The following is a 22622-nucleotide window of genomic DNA, read 5'->3' as shown; positions in this document are numbered from 1 at the left end:
GCAGCAATTCTTCCGGAAGTTCCTCTAAAACTTCATCCGGTAATTCTTCTGGAAATTACGAAAATTCCTGCGGTGGATCATGCACTTTGGTCTGGTTGAGACATGCGTATTCTTCTTTTGTTGGCAGAAGCCGTCGAGCGGACGAATACAGTGCGTGTTTTAGTCGTAGCGAAGAAAAAAAAAATTCGGTTAAATGCTTTAGGCGCGCGTTGGGTTCTCGTCTTCGTTTCAGTATGAATATAGAGCCGTTCCGAAGAAATAAATAGTCGCTTACCAAGACAATTTCCTATAGATTACCTTCTCATCTAATCAACTATCACTTCCCGTGGCACTCACGGAGATGCAGAGGATTCCTCGGTCTCTTGTAGCAATCAGTGTCGAACTAATTTTCCTCCCCTAATCCTAAACTGGCTGTGAGGACTATTCAATTGGTGAGCTATTCAAATTTCTTATTTATCAGCCAAGCACGACTAGCAACTACGATGTTACAGTCAATCAAGTTAAGCTAAGCTAAGGGAATCCTTCCACGAATTTCTCCAGGAATCCCTCCAGGAAATCCTTAGGAAATTCCTTCAGGACTTCATCTGGAGATTCCTCCAAGAATCCTTCAGCAACTCTTCAGAAATTTCCTCCAGGACTGCATCCGGGAATCCTTCCAGGTATTCTTCCAACAATTCTTCCGAGAATTCCTTTAGTGATTCCTCCAGGAATTGCTACGGGAATTCTTCCAGGACTTGCTCAAAGAATTCTCCCAGGGCTTCCTATAGGACTTGATACGGGAATTCTTCCAGAAATTTCTCCATTAATACCTCCAACAAAGCATCCGGGGATTCCTCAAAAAACTCCTCTGTTGATCCCTTCTGGATTTCCTACTGGAGTTCATACTCCAGGAATCTCGGAAGAATTCCTAGATGAATTCCCGAAGAAATTTGCGGAGGAATTTTTGGAGAAATTGTAGGAGGAATTCCCGGAGCAATCCCTGGAGGAATGAGGATAAGGTTATGAAGAAACTCTAGAAGAATTCCTGAGGAACTCCTGGAGGAACTTCTAGAGGAAATCCTGGATGAGTTCGTTTACGTCTTTTTCTTGAACCGCCATAACGAGTCTTGAACATTCATTTTTTTTTCCAGAGAAGTTCGAGGTGTAGTTTCTCCGGAAATTTCTCTATGATTTACTCTGCGAATTCAGGTGCAAAAACCTCCAATTCTTCCGAGATGTCATTTGGAATTTCCACTGAGATTTCTTCCGAAAATGTCTCTGAAATTTTCTGGGGTTTATTTTCCGAATTTATATAAAAATCATCTGTTCATAATGAATCAATCGCCGCGAAATAGTTGGTGGGAATTCTCAACGATTTGTTTTCGGCGAAAATGACAAAACAAAACTAATCATCGATCAGAATCTCCATCATAAAAAATCCTCTGTTTCAAATGCAATGTGTCAAACGACTGATCTTTAATCAGCACCAATTTAAATTTCACAGAAAATCTTTCTGATTTTTTTTTAATTTATGAATTTTCATGGGAAGTCTATTTGAACTTCCAACAAGTATTCTTCTGTAAATCCACTGGATTTTCTTCTGAATTTTCACAGGCAGTGTCGTACTACAATCAAAAAAATCAGGGCAAAATATTCTGCTTTTTGATTTACTCCATCTAAACAATTTTATAGTTTTAACTAAGTAAGTTCAACTAATAGAGGGATATTTAAATTTTCTAAATGTCATGTCAAACTGTCAAAAAATGCACGCCACAGGAGCGCACGCACTGACGCAATATCCCGAAACTATCTTACGATATCTGTTGACCTTCCAGGAGGTGTAATGGATAGAATAGAATGCATATTGAAGCTTTGAGCACCAAAAACAGATTTTCTTGCAGCTGTAGATCTCAAGTCCCGAACTCAAGGACAGTTTGGATTGCCTAGGACGTCCGAAGAAGATTAAAAACAGTTTATTTTATATCACGGTAACTCACGGATACGTTTGAATATGTGGCTATGTGGATAAACATCTTACAATACCAAGCCACTACACTCAGACCGAATAGCCATACGTTATCAATGTGAGTTGTTGTAGCAATAATCGGCTGATAAACTGTGGGCGAAAACAGAAAGCACGTGGTTGAGAAGAGAGAGTATGGATGAGTGCGATTGATCCAATAACTGCCGTAGGGGGTATTTTGTTTTACATAACATTACCGTGTTCATGACGTTCTGGGTTGCCGAAAGGCCTTGATCGCCCATACCTGATATTTTTTCCCTGATAGGGGAATTAATTTCAAGCAATTTTGCTGAAGACAGTGTTCACCTTTGTCCATCGTGCGATTATATACATCCATTTTTCTGTTGGGGTCATATATTATGACCCCGTGAGCCTGAAAGATCTATTTGCTTCTTTTAGAAATCGAAATATGCTCTTAGTGATCATTGAAATCAAATAGGATTTGATTTCATATGAAAGGCTTATCCAATTTGGGTATATCTAACAGACATTGTGGCTTGTACTTCTGAACATTGTTGGATGACTTGAAATAGAACAACATTTGAGATATATTCAGTTTGAGTATATTCAGTTTGTTTATGTTGATTACAGAGGGCATAAACCATTTCAAAATAGAGAAAACAGTTATTTGGCTACGGTTTTAGACCTTAAGGCCTCAACTACAGGAATTTCTTAGATGAACTGCAATGGAACAATTATTGTTGAAAGCAAATTATTTTTTTTTTATCTGTGGATTGCAAGGGCATCAGCCATTTTTAAAATGATATTCTAGACTATTAGTTACTTGTGAAGACATTTAGTGTGCTCCAGGGAATTCTTTGATGACCTGGAAAGGATCATTACTTAAATAACCAATTTGGTTCTATAGAAGAGTGGACCATTTTTGATAACAGATAACAGCCCTTTGATTATGCGTATATATCTTAAGGCCTAAAATCCAGGCAATTATTCGACAACCAGTAATGAAACAATTGATGAAGGCATATGCAATTCGGTCAAACCGGCATTCTCCATTTAAAAAACAATTTAACAGCCCTTTGGTTACGCGTGTAGTCCTTAAAGCATTTACTCCAGAAAATTATTTGAGATAAAATAACATGAGATAACAGTGCTTTGGTTACGCATGTAGACCTTAGATTCTTTAATCCAGGGGATGTTTCGATGACATGGAACGGAACAGTTACTGAAGGCGTATTCAATTTGGGTCTATGGATCAAATAGAGCATGAACAGCCATTTAGATATATTTAGAGACCTTAAGGAAATTCTTGGATGACATGAAATGGAACAATTTCACAAGGCAAATGCTGCAGACGTAAAACAGCTACTTTGTTTTTAAGGTTTCTTTGAGTGCCATTTAAGGTCACTCCTCACGGAATCCAGGTTTCAAAGTGCTCGCGTTTTCGGGGGCACACCACTCGATACGGAAGCAACGCACAACTGTCATTTTTATTATTTCACGCATGCTGCGATGCAGCAAAGCTAAATCAACAAAAATGACAGTTGTGCGTCGCCCCCGTATCGAGTGGTGTGCCCCCGAAAACGCGAGCACTTTGAAACTTGGATTCCGTGAGGAGTGACCTTAAGGTCTGAGGGAAGGGTTTTCCGTTAAAAAAGTACGTGGTAGCACTCACTGAGCGAGAAAATTGCCCAATTCAGCCAGAATGACACTGCCAGTGTCGCCAAAATTATTTCATCATTATGCAGTTTACAATTGCTTTAGAATTTGCCGTAAACGGAGAACAAAACATATTTTTTATCTATCAAAGGTACAATCAAGTGGTGGAATTAAATGTAATTAAACAAACTCTTATGACAAGGATGACAAGTAAACAATCCGAATTGTAAATGACGTTTGAAAAAAGTTATTAGCAAATAGGTAATTGCAATCCCATAGCATTTTTTCAACATTTCCTATCAATGTTCTGATATGATACTCAACTCCAACATAATACACACAACCCTATTTTTACGACACTTTTTTATACATCACTTCATATTACCGTATCTTTATGGTGCGTGTCGTAACATGAATTTTCAGCATTATTGGCAATTGGAATCTATTAAGGTCTGAGGGAAGCTCTCTCGCGCTATTTTCATACTAAAATGTCTATAACTCGGAATTGGGAACGAATTTCGGTTATCCCAACTTACAATATCTTTGGAATATATCAAGGAATGTTCCTAAAAAAATTTGTGAACCTACTATTTCCCAAATTTGAATTAAGCTATCGACAACTGAAATTTTCGCTTCTTAGTACCTCTCTCCGATTATTTCAGGCATAAAGGAACCGAATTTTGCAAAACCCAACTAAAAAAGTTTTGAAATTTTCCAAGATCATTTTAATGTAATAAAAAGTATATGTGCCCGCAATAAATTTTGCAGGAAGCTCTTTTTACTTCAACCAAGTTTTCCAAATTCCATACAACAATTAACATTTCGGGAGAGTAGTCAACACCAAATTTTCTTGTGGCGCACGGCAGGAAAGGAGCGATGAGAGCGATTCGCGAAGTCGAAGCAAAATTCTTCACACAAACAATGACAGTTCTTTATGGGTTTTTACAGTACAGCAACAGAGAGGAGGAGATGGCGACCATGTTTCAATCAAATTCTGACAGATAGCAATGGAATTTTCCATAGGAGGGAAGAGCAGAATTTGCTTCGACTTCGCGAGTAGAAAGTCCCGCAACTTGGTCTGTAGCGTGACACTAGAGAAAAGCCTATTCCCATTTGTAAATTCCTCCGGAAATTTCTCCAGGAATTCCTCCGGGAATTCCTCCGGAAGTTCCTCCGGGAATTCCTCCGAAAGATCCTCCGAGAATTCCTCCGGAAGTTTCTCCGGGAATTCCTCCAAAAGTTCCTCCGGAAGTTCCTTCAGGAATTCCTCCGGAAGTTACTCCAGGGATTCTTCCGGAAGTTACTCCAGGGATTCTTCCGGAAGTTACTCCGGGAATTACTCGGGAAGTTCCTCCGGAACTTCCGGAGGAAATCCTGGATGATCTTCCACAGAAGTTCTTGGAGAAACTTCCATTAGAATTCCCGGATGAACTTCCCGAGGAATTGCCGGAGGAACTTCGGGAGGAATTCCCGGAGGAACTTCCGGAGGAATTCCCGTAGGAACTTCCGGAGGAATTCCTGGAGGGACTTCTCAAGGAATTCCCGGAGGGACTTCCCGAGGAATTGAGGGAGGGACTTCCCGAGGAATTCCCGGACAAACTTCCGGAGGAATTCCCGGAAAAACTTTGGAGGAATTCCCGGAGAAACTTCCGGAGGAATTCCCGGAGGAACTTCCGGAGGAATTCCCGGAGGAACTTCCGGAGGAATTCCAGGAGGAACTTCCGGAGGAATTCCCGGAGGAACTTTCGGAGGAAAAAAAATCCTGGAGGAGCTTTCCTGGAGGAGTTTCCGAAGAAATTCCTGGAGGAACATAAGGAGGAATTCCTGGACGAATATCCGAAGGAATTCATGGAGGAACTTCCGAAGGAATTACTGGAGGAACTTACTTTATTTGTCTCATTTGTCTTATTTGTCTAATTTGTCTTATCTGTCTTATTTGTCTTATTTACACTAGCGCCACTGTTTTTTTCCCAAATCCTTTCCAAAACTTGTGTGAAAACCAGGCTGCGATGCAGCCACGCAGGCTACGATGCAGCAAAGCTAAATCAACAAAAATGACAGTTGTGCGTCGCCTCCGTATCGAGTGGTGTGTCCCCGAAAACGCGAGCACTTTGAAACTTGAATTCCGTGAGGAGTGACCTTAAGGTCTGAGGGAAGGGTTTTCCGTTAAAAAAGCACGTGGTAGCACTCACTGAGAGAGAAAATTGCCCAATTCAGCCCGCCAGAATGACACTGTCAGTGTCGCCAAAATTATTTCATCATTATGCAGTTTACAATTGCTTTAGAATTTGCCGTAAACGGAGAACAAAAGGAATTGGCAACAATGGGGAAGAAATTTATCACTCATGCAGTGGTTCGGCAAGAGAACAGCAGCAGCGCCGACAAATCACGCAATGAGGAGATCAAAACAAACAAACTCCAGCTGGTTTTGGAAAATGAAAACATGAGCCGTTTCTAGAACAACATTAGAAAATATCGTGAGAGGATTTCTGTACAAGGTTTCCACACAAGCTTTGAAAAGGATTTGGGTAATAACAGTGGTGCTGGTGTAAATAAGACAAATAAGACAGATAAGACAAATAAGATAGATAAGTTCCTCCAGGAATTCCTTCGGAAGTTCCTCCAGGATTTTTTTCCTCCGAAAGTTCCTCCGGGAATTCCTCCGGAAGTTCCTCCTGGAATTCCTCCGGAAGTTCCTCCAAGAATTCCTCCGGAAGTTTCTCCGGGAATTCCTCCAAAAGTTTTTCCGGGAATTCCTCCAGAAGTTGTCCGGGAATTCCTCGGGAAGTCCCTCCCTCAATTCCTCGGGAAGTTCCTACGGGAATTCCTCCGGAAGTTCCTCCGGGAATTCCTCCGGAAGTTCCTCCGGGAATTCCTCGGGAAGTTCATCCGGGAATTCTTATGGAAGTTTCTCCAAGAACTTCTGTGGAAGATCCTCCAGGAATTCCTCCGGAATTTCCGGAGGAACTTCCGAGTAATTCCCGGAGTAACTTCCGGAAGAATCCCTGGAGTAACTTCCGGAGGAATTCCTGAAGAAATTCCCGGAGGATTTTCTGGAGGAATTCCTGGAGAAATTCCCGGAAAAACTTTTGGAGGAATTCCCGGAGAAACTTCCGGAGGAATTCCCGGAGGAACTTCCGGAGGAATTCCCGGAGGAATTCCTGGAGAAATTTCCGGAGGAATTTACAAATGGGAATGGGCTTTTTTCTAGTGTCACGTTACATACAAAGTTGAGGGACTTTCTATCGCTCTCATCGCTCCTTTCCTGCCGTGCGCCACAAGAAAATATGGTGTTGACTACTCTCCCGAAATGGTAATTTTTGTATGGAATTTGGAAAACTTGGTTGAAGTAAAAAGAGCTTCCTGCAAAATTTATTGCGGTCACATATACTTTTTATTATATCAAAATGATCGTTGGAAAATTTCGTCAGTTGGGTTTTGCGAAATTCGGTTCCTTTATGCCTCAAATCTCGAGCAACATATGATTAGGGCCGAAAAACCAACAATGCTAAACCGAGAAAAATGAGGTTCAAGTTTTCTATGAATAATTTAATTCATTTATTGAAGTAGAAGCTCATTTTATTGCAAAAACCATGTCAATGCCATACGTAAATGGTTATATTATAACAGCAGATAAAGTTTAATTGAAAAACTATTCGAAATCTTCAAAATTTCAGCTAAAACAAAAGCCGCGCCGTTTACTCGCATTACCAGCAACACGTCTGGTTTTTAAGTTTTTAAGTTTTTAAGTAACACCATCGGATTTGTTTAGATTTGTTAGCCAGAGTAGTTCCGCTATGCGATATATCAAAACCTAGTAAGAATATACAGCAGCAAATAATGCCGGCCGGCCACCTTACACACTTACACACAAACCTAGACGTTGTAAGTACCCACAATAAATTAATGTTAAATGAAAACTAGTGTTGTCCTTACTAGACGTTTGATTAGTCTCTCAGAGACGACCTTGACAGTGCTAGAACACACTACAAGTGCTACAAGCTTAGAAGTGTGGCGATAACAAATTAGGGGACACAACACTCCATGATGATTTTCTCTTATGCATAACATTTTATCAAGCGAGATAACATTTCATGCACTTCTCTAAACAAAACTTTTGAACCATTTTCTCTAAACTGATATCCATATAACTCTAGTGCTCACCAAGGCCATCCTCCGTTGCTGATTGCTGTGTGCAATATTTATCAGCCGGTGTATTTTTTTTTACGACGTGACGACTTTCATTATTCTCACGCCCGACCGGACTAAACTAACTAAAACGGGCGCCATAGATTGCGTTGGCGTTGCGTTGTGCTGGTGTTTGGATGGTTCCTTTGATCGAATTTAGTATTTTTTTTTTCGTTTTCTCTGACGAAAAATATGCTCGTGCAAGAGGATGGCAAATCCCATCAGTACCCATAATAAAGGACGTCAGGGCGTGTGTCACCGAGAGTGAAGTTTAATAAGCAAAGTTTGATACCTACTTTTTTTTCTCCCATTGTAACTTTTTCCGATGTGTGGTTTGAGCTCTACGGCTGATGATTGCATTAGCACGCAGATTGGGTGTACTCATTTTTTGGATACGCAGGCGGAGAATCTGAGATGGCTTTATTTGTTTACCAATTTATATCGAATGAGTCGCACGCTTTCGTGGGTTGTACAATCCTACACCTACCCTTACCGCAGTCAGATGTTCAGGAATAAGAGGATCTATTTTGTAATTCATTCAAAAATTACGTTAAACCAGATATATAACAGCTTTAAAAACTTTGGTATATCAATAACAGTAAATTCTTTGACTTTATTCTTTAACTCTACTTTCTTTGTATATATACAGAAGTCTGCACCTATTTAAAAATCATTCTTGAAAGAGTCAAAACTAGCCCCGTCCGATGATTTTTTACAGAAATTAACTGTCGAAGATTCATGGAAATGAGTTTTTAAATAAATTACTGTAGCTTCCTTCATATAAAATATTAATTATTCATTTTTGATTGTTCTAATGGAATTTCTTGTGGAAATTTGAAAAATAATGTGGAAATTTAATTAAATTTAATAATTAATTCAAAAAACGTTTGCTTTAAAATTACTACACCTAAGTTTTTTTTATGTGGTTAAAATTATTTGATTTCATGGTTAACCTTAACTTTCGCAGCTTTTATGTTAGATAAAAATCTGAACAATTGGTCAAAGTTATAGTAGTACTTGTTTCACTTGCTCTCTCCCTGATTTAAATATTGTGTTCACTGTAGTATACCATGACAGCAAAATTATTCTTGGTGTAGTGAAGCAAAGAGCAAAATTGCGAGCTACAAAATATGCCCAAGTTTCCAATTCATTAGTTTAGTTGATTCGAAAAAGCATCGACTGAATAGACCTCGCTCCGACTTCACACAAAAGTACGGACTTCCATACCCGCAAAACCTCGTCATCAACAGAATCTTTTCTTCTGCAAAACAGATTCCCATTCTGCACCTAAGCCCGACAAGTACGATGCAAAATATGTGCAATTTTTCTCCCATTCTCATCGGAAATGGATTTGCATTTGGCCGCTTTTCCGCATCAATTTTCTTCGAGCATAAAGATGAACCAAGAAGCTCCTTACAAACGGATGCCGGGGTGCGGGGCCCGAGAGGATGCTAACCGACGGTAAAATGTAGAATTCAATTCGCTGGAAACTCGTAGCGCGAAAGAAATCGGAAACATCAATTCTGCTGTAGCTCACCGTACCCCCGAACAGAGGGGTTTTGCGCGCAAAGTCAGGAATCGAAGCACCTCCTTCCCTAACCAGTCAGCGGAGGGAAAGGGTACCCACCGAAGCCAATAAACAGCTGCGCCACTGCACAGTGGAAAGATTTCGGTTTAAGTTATTCGGATTTCAATTCAGTTATTCGAAACTATTTCAAATTTCTACTTCGTCATATAACTTTTGAATATTTGCAAATTAATGCAAAAATGTATAATCCGGACAAGTTGATTGAGAACAATGGGAAAAATTCGGTTTCGTATCAATTTCAAAACAAATTTAAATCATAATGCGAAGATCCATGATGTAACACAGATACACAGAGAACCAGACAAATCAAATAAGATGTAGTTCCTTCAAAGAATTTTGGGGCTAAATTTGAAATTCTGAATTTGTTTTTAATCATCATTTGTACAGCGAGAATTAGGCTAAAACTTTCGTGTGTAAGAATTAAATTTCCCCCTGGTTTGCGACCACTGTTCGCCAAGATGAATTTCCTCCGGCTGCCACGCCAAACTGATGGGAAAAAGGAATTTAGCTTGTAAAATAGTTCGCATTCGATTCCTGTCCGGATGGTTCGGTTGGTCCCTTGGCAGCCGGGATAGTGCCGTGCCAGCCAGACCACCGCCGGGGCTGGTGAAAAGTGAGTGCAAATCGAGAGGGAAATAGTAAATAAGGAAATAAGAAGCGATTCGCAATTGGCTTCGATGGCTTATTGGGTTCGTTTGGGGGTTCGCCTGCTGGCGGCTCTGATGGGATTCCGAGATTGAACATTTCGAGATGGCGGCTACCGTTGGGAAAGCAGTTGGCAATATTTTCCGACTATGCCACTCGGCAAGGGTTGGGGCTTCTTTTTGCTTCCACATGGGTAAAGCTCGCTTGGGAGCATTTGCATGTGCTTGGATGCATTCTGAAGTGTTTACAGTCGTTAGGGGGATTTCAATTTATTCAGCACGTTTCGTTCCATTTTATGGCTGCTGTAGCATCTAATTATGCAAAACTTTAATGAGACAGTGTTAAAAACTTTAAAGAAAACTGTTTGCTGTGAAATTGTCCGATCATAAGCCTCCCACGGGATAATGCTTCCATTTTGGAAACTCATTTACGGAAAGATTGTCATCCGAGCCCCCTCACGTTTGACTAGGGCTTACCTGTCTGGTCTGTCTTAACTGTGAATGCAGTGTATTCCCAGGGAAAGCACAACCTTCCCGACCGTAGCCAGACAGGAAAATCTTGGAAAATCCACCAAGACACTGAAACACAAAATCCCTCGCCATAGTTCTGCTCGTTAGGAACAGTCAGCACGAAAATGAGACCGACCTAGTATGGCTGAGCAGCAGTCTGCAGTTGTTCAGGGAAAACGCGGTATCGGTTGGTCCTTGGAGAAGCTGCTTGCTATTCACCTGTGGTGGGAAAAATGAATAAAAACTTACAAAGCGGGAAGGAGCACCAGATGTTGCACAAAATTACAACAGCACATCAAGGAAAAGCTCTTTCTTTATGTTTGCGATTTTATATGGAGGTTTTCTTCGCTGTTTTTCACTGATTCTATACTGCGTATCAAAACTCCGTGTAGGTAGAGACCATTCCAAATTGCAAATAAATATCGTTTCTGACGTGCGATATAATTAAAGTTTTCACTAATTTATATCTTTTCTGTTGTATAAAAAGAAGAAAAATTATTCATTGCAGTTTGGAATGGAAATTAGCACCAATTCGGAATTCGTCGGCGACGGGATTTCTCGTTATTTAGCTTGGCCGAGATGACATTTTCAGCGTAACGCCGAAGGTCATTTCAACCGGTGGTGACGGAACAAATTGGCGTGGCAATATTATTATTGCATTTGATTTACATCAATACATATTTCATGATTTTTCCGAGTTTTTTTTTCTGGAATTGAAAGTGATTGTGCAATTAAACTTTGAATTGTCCCACTTTCAACAAAAAAGTAGAGTCAAACACATATCACAGAAGACGGCTTTACTGTTGAGGTTGACATACATATGTGAAAAGATTACAAAGTGGTGTAATAAAATGGAATAGTACAAACTCGTCTTATGACAGGTGAAGATATTCCACACTCCAAACCCGCTGAACCCGCTGAAAGAATAACATAAAACGAAGAGATTGAACTGTCGTGTAAATTGATCTCCTCAGTGGTTTGTGAAAATTTTAAAAAATCGCATGGGATGATGGGTGTCCGAAATTTACCGTGGACAGGTTTTACACATATCTATGGTTGTACTCCGTAATTGGCCAGAATTGAAATTGCACAAGGAATCAATTGAATGGGATCGTTCAAGTATTTTCAGTGAGCAAGTTTCGATAACTACAAATGTTCAAAGGCTTTAACGGTGGTGACGACGTCTTTGCAGTCAGTTAGGAAGGGGGAAGGAATATTAATAGATGGTTTTTGCTATTTGAAGAAACTAATCAATTAATCATCGACGAGTAAAAAATCCTTAACAAAAAAGTAAATATTTCTTGGGACAAAATAGACAGATATAAAATTTCACTAAGTCGGTTATTGAATGAAAGTTAGATGGCAACATGTGGAAGTGGAACCAATTCTAAAACCCCAAATCTTGTATGATAATTACGTTATGGATCGTGCGATCGACCAATTCATCCCTCTACACCTTATGGTTCTTTAAAACTCGAATTCTTGGAAAATTAGTACAAAAAAGACTTTGTTGTATAATCATCTTAATGAATTATAGAAATACCCCCAATCAATTGAGAAAATTTGTAGAAAAAAAATCCTTGGGATATTTTCTCGGAAAGCTATATTTAGTAGAAGTATTTCTTCAAAATATTCGTTGAAATTCTTTTGGGATTTTCAAGATTTCCTCGAGGAGTTCTTTGGAATTTTCGTGGGAAAATTTTGGAGTTTTCTCAGGCAACTCATCAAAATATTCATCAAAAATGAATCGAAAAATTCTTCAAAATTTCTCATGGTTTGTTTGGAATATCCTAAAGAAATTTTTCAATATTTGCTTGGGAAATTCGCTGGAATTGTCGGGATTTTCGGGAACTATTCGAGAAAATCTCAGAAATGTTCTTAAAATATAGGTACTTCAAAAGTACCTCGGGAAATTCGGGAAAGAATTTTCTCGGGAAATTATTTCAAATGTCTGAGAAATTCTACATGGTTTTTTCAGCAAATTCATTTTTTTATCTTTCCTCTGGATTTTTTTGGAATCCCACAGGGAAATTATTCGAAATTTTCTTGGGAAGCTCTCCAGGGTTTCCTCGGAAAACATTCGGAATGCCCTCAGGAAAGTCTTCAATATTTCTTTAAGATTTCTTAAGGATTTTTTTTTCGAAATCAACTCGGATTTAGTTTTCAATTTTCTTCGGGATATTTTCGGAATTTATGATCCCGTGGATTAATTAAAAAAAATATATCTTCTACACAACCTGATGCGGAAGGGTCATTTGGCCGAAACCCATTCGACCGAAAGCCATTTGGCCGAATGCCACTAGGTCGAACAAGCCATTAGGCCGAAGCCCATTTGAGCGAAAGTCATTGGTCGTATGGCCGAAGGGGTCATTTGGCCGAAAGGGTCATTTGGCCGAAAGGGTCGTTTGGCTGAAAGGGTCGTTTGGCCGAATGGAATGTTTGCCGAATGGGTCATTTGGCCGAAAAGGTCGTTTGGCTGAAAGGTCATTTGGCCGAAAGGGTCATTTGACCGGAAGGGTAATTTGGCCGAAAGGGTAATTTGGCCGAAAGGGTAGTTTGGCCGAGTGGGTCGTTTGGCCGAAAGGGTCGTTTGGCCGAAAGGGTCATTTGGCCGAAAGGGTAATTTGGCAGAATGGTTCATTTGGTCGAAAGAGTCGTTTGGACGAATGATTCATTTGGTCGAATAGGTCATTTAGCAGAATAGTTTATTGTAAAATGAGAAATTAGGAATGAGAACTGAGACGTCTCACTTTTCTTACCACATTAATAACTAACCAATTAATAATCGCTGTGAAAAGTAAGTAGCCGCGAAGTGAGTAGTGAGACGTCTCACTTCTCGCTCCTCATTTATCACTTCTCGCAGTAAAAATTGAGAAGCGCGAAGTGAGTAGTGAGTCTCTCTACTCATTCCTGATTTCTAACTTTTCAAAAAACTATTCGGCTAAATGGTCTATTCGGCCAAATGTTTTTTTCGGCTGAATGACCGATTCGGCCAAACGACCCTTTCGGATAAACGATCTTTTTGGTCAAACGACCCTTTCGGCCAAATGACACTTTCGGCCAAATGACCCTTTCGGTCAAATGACCCATTCGGCCAAACGTCCCTTTCGGCCAAATGACCGATTCGGCCAAACGACCCTTTCGGCCAAATGTCCCATTCAGCCTAACGACCCATTTGACCAAACGACCCTTTCGGCCAAATGACCCTTTCGGCCAAACAACCCTTTCGGCCAAATGACCCATTCGACTAAATGACTTTCGGCCTAATAGTCTGTTCGGCCAAATGGTATATTCAGCCAAACAACTTTCGGCCTAGTGGCATTCGGCCAAATGGCTTTCGGCTGAATGGGTTTCGGACAAATGACCCTTCCCCCAACCTGATATTAGTAATCTATCCAGACCCTCGTCTGACACAAAAAAGAAACTTTCAGCACCGTTGCCTGCTACATCTTTACCATTCATCAGCATTGATTAATAGGTAAATAAACCAAATTACACAATACGAAACGTCGTCGTGGCATTGCTTGATAGCGATCGTTTACATTTGTTATCCCTGAAATGTTGCCAGTTTGCTTGCCATTCATATCCGAATACGACTGTAATGCGACTTTTCATTACAAATGTTCCTATATTGTTGAGGAGTTATACTAGTGAGTTGCTTCAACTTCTTGAAAGCGTTTCGGTATTGGGCAGTGCTCGGTTTAGGAAAACCCTAAAATCGGTGAATGCTGCGACAATAATGGTTATTAATATTGTAGAATTTATATTGTAGATCTGGAAACGTGACTTCAATAATTTTATCTCCTAATCCGTTTCCGGTACTGCAGCCGACCTGATTTGAAGAGAAAGCATCATAGTATTCTTTACCCGAAAGACGACCGAAAGTTTTTGCGGCGGCGCAAGTCAAACCACCATTCGGTGGGTCTTACAGAAAACTTGGAGAGCAAATATTGAATATACTTGACCAAATTCTCATCTAAAGGTACTGTGGAGTTGACGTTGTGAATCTTGCCAAGTACTGCTCAAATATCGAGCGTTTTCATTTCGTTCAAGGTGTGAGTTACTTTGAACATTGGCGTAAATAAGGGGGGGCTAGATGGGGGTGGGGGCTTAGCCCTCCCTAGAAAAATATTAGCCCCCCCTTAGGATTTGATAAGTTAGTTAGCAGTGATATCAGTTTTCAACATATTGCATAATGAATTACCGAAAAAGTTTGAAGACTAAAGATTTATCTCTCATATTCACTCTATCATAATTAATGAAATAAGTGGAAGAAAAATTGGCTTGTTTCTGAATTCTGAGAAAGATTCCCATCAGCATCCGAGAAGGATTCTCATCAGAATCCGAGAAGAATTCTCACTTCAATCTCTAAAGGATTCATCGAAGTATTCCAATCATAATCCAGAAGAATTACTACTGGATTCTTTCCAGTATTGTTAAGCAATACCCTTGGGAATCTGTGAAAAATACCCTTTGAAATCCATGGAGGATTTGCTTTAGAATCTCTCGTTGATTTGCTCCGGAATAGTTCCAGATTCGTTTTAAGATTGGTTTAGGAATTCCTTGACAAATCAGAATTCTTCGGCGATTTGCTTCGTAATCCTTTGAAGATTTAATTCGGAGTCTCTCGACGTTTTGCAAATGATCTGCGTTGGGATCTCTAGACGATAAGGAATCCGGCTGACGAGTAGCTTCGGAATCCCGCGAAGAATTGCTTCAGAATTATTCGTATATTTTGTTCAGAGTCCCTTAACGAAATTTTTTTGGAACCATTCGACGATTTGCTTCGAAATCCTTTGATGATTTGCATCGGAATCCCTCAACGATTTGCTTCAACATCCTTGGAGAATTCCCTTCGGGATCGCTGGAGGATTCTTTTCGAAATAACTGAAGGATTAATTCGGAGTCGCTCGACGATTTGCTTCGAAGTCCTTCGACGGATTGCTTCAGAATCCTTCGACGATATGCGTCTTCATCCCTGAAACATTGCTCATGAAATACCTGGAACCATCATATTGGAATTCCTGGAGGGTTTTCGACGAAATCCCTGGAATATTCCCCTTCAAATTCCTGAAATATTCCCGTCGAAATTCCTGGAGGGTGAAGGATCCTTGGTACATTCTCGTCGGAATCCTTGAAATTTTTCCATTGGAATTCCTGAAACATTCCCTCCGAAATCTCTGATGGATTCCCTTCATGATCCCTGGAGGCTCCCAACGGTATTCTCGTCGAAATATCTAGAGATTCCTGTCGGAGTCCCTGGAACATTCCAGTCAGGCTCACTAAATGATTCTCATCAGAATTCTTGGAAGATTCTCGGCGGAATCCATGGAAAGTTGCACTATTTTTTTTTTCATTTGAGATAGATAGAATATTTATGAAGTATGCAAATATATCCACTGCCTGACGCTAGTCGAGCGCAATTAAACATAGACTGTGAGTTGTAGCTCACACGTGCACACGTGCACGTGCTTGAGAAAAGAGAATAATATGAATGAGTGGGATCCACAATTGCCTTAGGTGGTTGGACTGCATTTGTCACATAACCGCTGATAACTTGATGAGATCATCGGGCCTTCATAAATACGAATTCGCGAACTTGACAGTACAATTGCAAATACTTGACTATTTTGGAAGCCATACCGGAGCATGGATCCCAGTTCATCGAATATCCCTCTCTTCACAATGAACTCATTTACTGACAACAACAGACCGAATTGAATCATCTTCTATCAAGCATCTTTATTCTTTCATCCCACCGGGCCCTCTCGTTCCCATTTCTTCGCCAGTTTGCCACTTCGCTCAGACTCAAGTTTCATAATTCCAAGTGCATTACCAAGTTGTGTGGGGATTGAATACCAAGAAATACAAACTTTCTATCGAACTAAGTGTGGGGAATTCAATGAGCCTGGAATAATTGATTGAATTTTGGAAAATAATGTTGTTTCGATTTATCAGAACATGTTGCTGTTTCATATTAACAGTGTTCCTGTCGATTTCCTTTATTTCCTGTTGAGGCTACGTCGCCACGAGCCCAGGATCTATTTGGCAGTCAACCGAAAGTTTTTGACCTTCTCAACTGCTTGGAATCATGAAAAATAATTAGTTCAAATCAATCTTTACTGCCCATAATCGCATATTTGTAACATTTGTATTTTCGGCGATTTTGAGTTAAGCTTAGGGATCGCCCCCAAATTGTTAGTTATTTAAGCTGACTAAGTAAAATCAGAAAGTTTGTTCTAGAAAACCTGGAAAAACTATCAAGTTGTTTTGTAACATTGAGCGAAGTGACTGCATATCGGTAACACTGGAAAATTCTATCGCCGGTATGCCGTATTCCTTGAACAAAAAAACAACCGCAATTAATTTGTACTCAAACAACAAGTAATGTAAATGATGCTATGGAAAATTTCAACTGAAACAAGTGTTTGTCTGATTTTTCATGATTTTTAGAAAATTAATTAGATTTCCATACTGAGGCATATCGCAAACTTAAACGTTCAATTTCTCCCATGCCTACTTTTGTCGATTGTTACAAATATGTGATCATGGGTAGTTTACAACGCTTGACAGTTTATTTAAGTTTTGACCAAAACCAACATATCTTTTTCTTCAATGGCTCTACATTCTAACTGGAACTTGGCCTGCTTTTCAACTTAATATTCTATTAGCATTTCCTCAGTTATGAATTGAAAGCTTTTCTATGCCTGCCATTGCATGAGTATGTATCTTGTGTGGCAAGTACAATGGATGCACTTTGCTTAAGGTCACTCCTGACGGATTCCAGTTTTCAAAGTACTCGCGGTTTCAAGGGCACACCATTCGATACGGAAGCAACGCAAAACTGTCATTTTTATTTTTTCACGCATGCTGCGACGCAGCAAAGCTGAAAAAATAAAAATGTTTATACTGTCTGTTCCGTATCGAAATATACTGCAAGTATTGAAAATTGACCCGTCAGAAGTGACCTTAAGGAGTCGAAAAAGTTTCAAACCCGAAAACATCCTAGACCGGACCGATAATCGAACTCGCCATCTCCGGATTGGCAATCCTACGCCTTTGCTCGCAAGGCTACTGAAGACCCAAAACCAACATATACAGGGGTTAAGCAAAAAGGTCGAAATAGGCAAAATTCAAATCAGCATAACTTTGCATAGAATAATCCGATTTTGATAAAACCGTGACCTTTAACCGCGGACATTCTTCTAGTATTTTGTTTCCATCCAGGGTTGTTATGGAGATGCCGAAATATTTTCCGCGCCAAATACGCGCCGACTGAAATCAAATCCGCGCCATTTCCGCACGACATGAAATCCATTCCGCGCGAACCATAGCTAATTACGAGAAATATCAATTTTTGTTCCACTATTTACTGAACGTTTTCTCTTCAAGTAATAATGTTATTGATTTATAATATGAATTTAAACTGCAACTTAACACAGGTCTGTACCTTTAATATATTTCATTTGCTTTCTCGTTTCAGAGAGCGAACAATGGCGCTTAAGCCTAGGCTAATTACCACTATCCTATTCCTTGACATCTATTAAGGCGTCGGTGAGTCGATGGCCTCTCGTTAATTGTATGTCCTATCATCATTTCCTTCCCTTCCCTAGTAACGGAGAAGATGGGGGTGGCCAACAATGGTAGCTTTCATGCTTTATCATTTTGGAACCCCCAATTGGCTTGCTAATAAATCCCAAATAGTAATCCATAAGCAGTTGGGGTAAGAAAGTTAAAGAATATACATGACAGCTATCAGTATGCAATCTACGAAATACTCCTTCACAACGCAACCCTGGCCCTATTCACCACACTAGAAGTACTGAGGTTAAGTGAACAAGAACCAAGCAGCCAAAACTATCTTAATAAGCACCGCTTTCTAGATGAAATGAAAGTTTTGACCTGTTTTGTTTCGTTATTGTCAGTGGATTTTTTGTTGATCGAACTTTACGAAATACCGCACAAGATGCATTGATATACAAAGAATGTTCAGGCCAGGTTTGGTCATGGTTATTGTAGATAAAGATAAGAAAAAAATATAGATGAACTTGGCAAATCATTAAAAATCTAAATCATTATTGACTTATTGGCATTTATCGGTGAGTACAACATCTAAAGCTCAAAGTAAGAGGGAGCGCAACAATGAAGAACAGTATGGATAGTAGATCTGTTCACCATTTTCAAAAGTATTTCAGATTCAAAGTGCCACCCCTCTATTTCAATGAGTATCTTAAATGGAGTCTCCTGACCAATTTTCAGCCAAATCCATGGATATTTAGAGGTGCATCAAACGAGATATGTGATTTTTCAGACTTTCTCATAGAAATGTCGTCTGAATGCATCAATTTTACTCTACATAATAGGAGCATTAGTCGTTGATAGCTTCTTTAGTATATTATCTACCACTTTGTCATTGATACTAGGATGTTTAGAGTGCTTATTGTATGACTTTTTGGTAGGTTTAGCTGAAAAATTTGCCTAAAAACTAGAAAAAATATTTTAGGTGCTTTTGGGGGTAGTATAAGTTTTCAATTTATGCCCAATTAAATTTTCCTCCTGTTTATTTCCTTCCGAGTGTTGGAAGTTTCGTTCATACATCACTTTATTCTGAAAAATAAAGCTTCGGCATGTAAAATGCAGTTTTCATAGAAATACTCAACATTTTGAATAGGGTAGTCAAGCAAGACCATTCCCCATGCTAAAACAAAGTTGACCATGATTTATGAGCAATGTCAACCAGTATGCTCGACCCACTGATATGGATCTAGGAAATTGGGCTATGTGGTAGTGTCAGGGGCCTGCAGATCAAGAGGTCCACATATTGAACATTTATAGGGGAGGAGGTTCGGTTGTGGGCAACCTTTTGTGTTTGGTCCATAACTTTGGCCCTGGTTGATCTTATGTCGACATTTGCATAGCAATCGAAAGCTAAACTTATAACCTTACTACTAGCAAAAGAAATTAATATAATTTCATCGATTTAGAAAAAATATTGACAATTTAGAAAATTTATACATTTTGGACATTTTCATTTTCGTGGTTCAGGTTGTGGGCACTTGAAAACTTAGCTAAAATAAAGAAGCATGAATAAAACCCACCTAGATTTAAAGACAAGGAATAGTTTATTCATTCTAAAGCCAGGAGACGCTAAAAACTCAAATCAATTCACCTAGCAGTGATGAGTGCCTCCCTCGGTGCATTAAGGAGGATGTTGAAAAAAAAATATAAGAAAGGTCTAAATAGCACTTTAGGTAAATGGGTTTTAATTTTCATTGATTTACGTTTTATTGGTATGCATCACAGTCAAAAAATCCTGATTAATCACCCTAGCGGCAATAAGTGCCTTTCTCGTTTATTTCCAAAAATAAAATTTTGGCCATAAATTTCGATCCCATAGTCCGATCTGACCAATTTTCAATAGGAAACAGTGGGAAAGCATTCCCGTCGAATGCAACTTGTTGCAATAAATCGGTCAACGCTTTGGTCCAAAAAGTGTGTGTATAATGACTAGACATGCCCAAAGAACAAAAAATATTAAATAAACTCATTATTTCGAACAATTATGTCAAAGTAATTATAAAAACTGCCTTAAAACGTTATTAAAAAATAAGTTAAGGGACAAGTAAAACGATATTGAATGATTTATCAATAAAATGAGGGTGCCCATAACGAACCAATAAAGGTGCCCTACAACCGAATTTCGCAGCCTTTTGGAACGAGAAGAAAAAAAAATCGCGCTAAAATTTTGATGGCAATCGACATTGGGCCTCAAAAAAGATTAAATTTACTGTGTAAATACGCATTAGAACTCACTTTTTGAATTAAATCCTTTAATTTATGACACTTTAAAAAAGGCCAAAAAAAACTTTCATGTTGTTTTTCTTGTACGAAAAATTCATTTGTTTCTAGTTCAAAGTAGAGATACTTCATCCTGTTTGAAATTGAGCACAAAACATCATGCCATTATAGCAAACAAATGACGGTTGTCAGAATGACAGCATCTCTTTATCTGTCAAAAGATACATAGGGTGCCCATAACCGAACGGTGCCCTACAACCGAACCTCCTCCCTACTACCCAGAAGCACTAAAATTATTTTTTCAGATTTTTGTGGCATTTTTTTTCAGCTATAAATCTATAAAAAGTCATAGAATAAGCCTCTTAACATCCTAGTATCAATGACAAAGTGGTAGATAATAGTCTAAAGAAGCTATCAAAGACTAATCCTTTTATTATGTGGAGTTAAATTGATGCATACAGACGATTTTTTTTACGAAAAAGTCTGAAAAATCACAAATCTCGTTTGATGCACCTCTAAATCTCCATGGATTTGGCTGAAAATTGGTCAGGGGACTCCATTTAAGATACTCATTGAAATAGTGGGGTGGCACTTTGAATCTGGAATACTTTTGAAAATGGTGAACAGGTCTAATGGATAAGTGTCACAAGCGAGCGAACAGAAATTGAAATTTTAGTAGAGGGCCAGTTGTGAGAACAGCATTGTTGAAATCGCTGTTATTCTGTCTAACGTCCACCCAGGAACGGCTTGGGTAGTAGCATGGTGACTACTCTTACCAAGACAGGCTATCTGTCTTGTCTTCACACTCAGTTCAGCTCGGCATATTTTGATTCTTTTGCCGAGATCCGCACAGCCAGGCGCTCGGTTTGTGACTTTCTGCTGATATCTCAGCTGAAAAAATAGTTTGTTTACTGCGGCTCAAAGGAGTCACCGAAAACATATGTTCATTCAGCTGATTATTCCAGCAAACGAACTTAAACCGAAATTTGCACAGCCGAGATCGGTGGAAAAATTTAAGTGTGTTGTTCTCAAAAACATATGCTAAAGAAAATAAAGTTGTATCTAAATAGACATTAAACTAATTCTCAAATAAACGTCCTTAGATCTAGCAGTTTAGTTATTAAATTTTCGCTTAAAACTAAATCTATGCCAAAAGCCACGCAAAAGCTTAAACCGTTATGTAAATCCGTGAAAACCGTGAAATTCGCGAAATCCGCGTAGTTTTAACAACCCTACCCATCCAGATTGGATTATCAAAAACGAATTATTCTAGGCAAAGTTATGCTGATTTGAATTTCCAGAAAATTTTCCCTATCCCAACCTTTTTGCCTACCCCTGGAACTTACTCGCTGGTTTTGTAATAGTTCAATTTGATAGTTCTGAAGAGGAATACAAAAGCATTATAGAACCAAGAAACCAAGGTTTTATATTGGAAGCCAAAACACGGTTTTCTAGTATTCTTGCGGATATAATTTAATGACAGCTGTATAAAGCCAAAATAAAACCTTAAGCTTTTGAGCATGCTGTTATAAAACCTCTATAGAACTAGCTTAAGTCTTAGAAGCATTTCAATTTTTCCTTGGGGAAGCGTGACAGTGTGGCCACACATGATTAGTGGTCCACACCGATTTAGGATAACTTTGCACAGCATTTTGAGAACAATGCTACTTCGTACTTTTGCTTATGTACCATATAAAAGTACCCTTATTCGGCGTAAAGGATCAAATGGTTTAATGCCTTCCTCCATTGATTTAATCCGATAAGTGAAGAACTTATTATTTAAGATAAAAAATCTTTAGGAATTTCCTCATAAATTCCAGCCCTGTTCTAATGTATCTTAGCATTTGTATTTATGGCAACCAATTTCGGTAACGCAATAACGTTAACACACGCATTTGCCTTCTGGGTGGGCACAAATTTCCACTTCAGTACAGCGTTATTCAATAAAATGATATTATTTTTACGACCAAAAACCATTTCGCCGCACTTGGAGAGGCCAACCACCGACTGACTGGTACTTCATGAACCTGTATCGGCTTATTTATAGAAAACTCAATTCATACAAGGATCCGTTGAATCTGAAGTGAAATCATGCTTCCAAATGTGTTTCCATTACCTTTCATTCACTGTTTGACATTTACCATAATTATTCATAATTAGATTCGGTCGCTAGGCTTGGATGAACTCATAAAGATATATTTTTAATTGGTTTCCATGTAGGTCTAGGTACCGCAGGTAACCAATCATTTGATTGTGCACAAATATGTAATACCTC

The 22622-nt window shown here is 39.1% G+C and overlaps 1 protein-coding gene across 5 annotated transcripts in view; it reads right to left on the bottom strand.

Annotated features, from left to right (window-relative positions):
- Nucleotides 1–22622, bottom strand: part of LOC134226160 (ras-related protein Rap-2a) — a 486525-nt gene that overhangs the window by 8539 nt on the left and 455364 nt on the right. The window lies entirely within an intron of this gene.

Source organism: Armigeres subalbatus, chromosome 3 (genome assembly GCF_024139115.2).
Source record: "Armigeres subalbatus isolate Guangzhou_Male chromosome 3, GZ_Asu_2, whole genome shotgun sequence".
In the NCBI taxonomy this organism is placed as follows: domain Eukaryota; kingdom Metazoa; phylum Arthropoda; class Insecta; order Diptera; family Culicidae; genus Armigeres; species Armigeres subalbatus.
Note: the sequence above shows the minus strand (reverse complement) of the source record. Positions and strands in the feature narration are given on the sequence as shown.